The following is a 3,372-nucleotide window of genomic DNA, read 5'->3' on the forward strand; positions in this document are numbered from 1 at the left end:
CACTCAGCAGCAAGTCAGGCCGTATGGATCTGCAGACGAGACATAAGGACATGCCAGAAGCACATCGATCCACAGACACTCAGCAGCAAGTCAGGACGTATGGATCTGCAGAAGCAAGTTTTATCAAATGCACGAGGCCATGGGCTTCTCCAATGCGCATTTTTAAAGAAAGCTACCCATTTGTTAGCTTTAAAAGATACTCAGTATTTTTTTAAAAAGTAGGTGAAAAAACACGGGCATGTTTTTCACGCAACAAGGGAAATACCTGATGCGTAAGTATATGTATGAAAAGATTCCCAATCTCATTAATAAATGCAAATTTAAACCACAGTGATGCACCATGTCGAACTACTGACGAACACAAGGGATCTAAGGTGAGTGAGTATTAGGCTGCGGGTTAACTATAATCCCGTATAATGCCGACCAAAGTATGTAAATTGACAAAACTGTTAGCTAAAACACGTTGGCACGACCATTTCAAAACCAACCTGAAATCCCTTCATGAAGCTGAACCCCTTGAAGAGCAGCAATTCTTCCTAGCGAACAGTTCATGATACTGGGCACGCCAACAAAGCACCTTTAAAGTTACGTGCTTTCCACATGCTCCTGTGGTGTCTAAAAATGTTCAGCATTGAGTTTAACTGCAAAGGATATATTTCTAGAGTATAATAAAGGCATTTTACAAACTGTGATTCTGGTAAACTTGTAACAGGGCCAGCAAGATGACTCAGTGGGCAGGGGCACTTGCCACCAACCCCAAGAACCAGAGTTCAATCCCCCAGACCCACCTGGTGGGAGGAATGGTTTTCAAGTGTCCTCCACACGTGTACCACGACACATAGACCACACAAGAAAATAGGTGTCAAAACGTTTTAGGTGTTATAACTACTTTCATCATACGGTTGAGCTGAATAAAAGTAATTATATACACTGATAATTAACAGAAGAAACAAATGATACCAACTTCCTGAGTAAGTAAATGGACAGAGGACTGCTGGGATTAAAAGAGGCTTTTCAGGTTTGGATGTAGCATTTTAAGTGACTTTTGCTTTCCTACTTGCAGCTATACCATAGTTCTTCCAGGTGGGTGTGCTGTTTACTTTTCTTATGGAGAACAGAATAATCAAAATGCCCACCAGCAGGAAAAAGCACAAACTGCATTATATTCCCCCAGTATTACACAAGCAGTAAAGAATTAGTGACTTACATCTGAATATTAGTAACTCAGAAATACAGCAGTGACTAAAAGCAAGTTTCAGGATACACCCATGGTAATGTGTTTTACTCAAACACAGAAACCATACATACAATCCAGAGCTGAGCGATACATAAAAATTTGATCAGTGTTTAAGTAGAAGAATAACATGAGTTCAGGATAATGATGAGCACATTCAGTATTGGTTAGGTTGACTCTTGGATCCACTGGTCGACTTGGAAGTGTTCACTTGTTTGCCTTCACAGACTGTAATATGTTACATGTATTCTGAGTATACCAACCACTACACCAAGGAGGGAAGGATTTAAAAAAAAAAAAATTGTATCTTTAAAATGCTTTTTTTTAAACCAGTTCACTTGCTACTAGAGAGGTACATATAACATGCCATGAAACTCTATCTTTACACCAACCATAGCAACATTTGATAATGTAATAAACATTCGTTGGTAGGTATTAATATTATGAAGACTGGACCAATCAGCTGTGAGAGATTAACCCATTTGCTGTCACATGGCTAGACGGAAGCCAGGATGTAAGCGAATTTAGCAGCAAGCTAAAGTCATAAAGAAGGTGGTGAGTAGAGAGAAGAGGAAACGTAGCTTGTTAGCAAGCATGTGAGGAAATGGGTGTTCTCAGAATGAGTGAAAACTGGCTGTACAACCACCTTGAGAGCTTCTATCATATCTGGTTAAGTGGAAGACACATATTCCAATACCCAGCAAAATTATGACTAAATGTACTTCCTAGAGAAACTCCAAAGGTGTATAACAAAGAGGTACAAACATAGTTCTTGCAGGACTCTTTTAAAGAGTAAACACTATACATAATTCCAAAATCCATCAAGAGGAGACTATAAAAATAAATTATGGTATATTCATACAATGCAGTGCTACAACAATTATAATAATTCAAAGAAAATACAATAGTTCGATTTATTCATATATATCTCAAAATGTGATGCTGACTGAAAAGCAAGTTGCAAAATGACACAATTTTATCATTTTAGTTTAAAAACCAATACTATGTATTGTTTATATAGTCACCATTACCGAATTATAAATTGTGCAAGGAAATGAAACACACACCTGAACACAGTGGCTATCTCCAGGAAAGGAGGGGAGAACTCTCAGCACCTCCAAAAATTTTTAATCTTTTTTTTTTTTTTGGAGGACTTGAAGTAAATTTGGCAAAAATAAATAAATAAATAAATGTCTGGTTTGGTTAGATCTGTCTATGTTTAATATTTGAAGTATTCCGGGAAATTAGGCAACAGTAAGGAAACTGAGCAGGAGAGAAACAGAAACCGCAGCCCTTGAGCGCAAAGCACAAATCCTTGACAAGCACAGTAGTAGCGACTGAGTCCCTGAAGGGGTTTCACCTTCCTTTCCCCATGTATACTTACAACAAGTCTGTTTTCCTGCAAATAAAACACAATCTTTGTTTTTAAAATAAGGTTCTAACTAGAGCCGTGGTTGTGAGATAACTGCCCCAGCGAGAGCAGTAACATCTGTATGACGCCACCCGTTTCCCTCGCCAGGATCCAGAGATTTATATGGCTGCCATAAACACCCTACCACCCTACCACTAACCACTCGGTGTTGCCAAGCTCTGGTGAAAGACACAAGCGTATACTTAGGAAAGGATTTGCAAACGGAAGGACGTTAAGAAGCTAAAAGCTTCTGCAAAAGGCACCGCACACAGGTAACCAGTCTCCATTCTGGTCCTTTGTCGTCGCCTCCTCCCAGCCCGCCCCTCCCAGCCAAGAGGCGGCCGCAGAGGCTTTAGTGACGTCAGCACCATTGCGGAGCTGCAGCCCCCGCAACAGGCGTCAGGAGGGCAGAGGATGCTCCTCCAAGGCTGCAGGTGGGGGCAGCCCTGCGTCCCTTTCTGGTCCTCCCCAAAACATAAAGGGGTGAGGACGCAGGGAAGATGCACGCACACCGAAGACGGAGGGTCGCGCGCGTCCCAGAGCCCTATGAGCCGAAGCCCGCGCACGCACTCCGCAGGCCCCCCGCACAGCGCACCAGGGGAGGCGAGGGGGTGGGGATGGGGGGGGGACATGCGAGGACGCACCCGCGCCTATCCACCGCAGGCTGCCGCAGCGGCGGGGACGCGCACACCACAGGGGCTGCAGTGACCATCCGCAGGGATAGGGA

General features: G+C 42.9%; 1 protein-coding gene across 3 annotated transcripts in view; it reads right to left on the reverse strand.

Moving 5' to 3' along the window:
* Positions 1-3,372, reverse strand: part of Ttc3 (tetratricopeptide repeat domain 3) — a 101,880-nt gene that overhangs the window by 97,860 nt on the left and 648 nt on the right. The gene's annotated exons all lie outside the window — the stretch shown is intronic.

The sequence above is a fragment of the Microtus ochrogaster genome, chromosome 2 (genome assembly GCF_000317375.1).
Source record: "Microtus ochrogaster isolate Prairie Vole_2 chromosome 2, MicOch1.0, whole genome shotgun sequence".
NCBI classification, from domain to species: Eukaryota; Metazoa; Chordata; class Mammalia; order Rodentia; family Cricetidae; genus Microtus; species Microtus ochrogaster.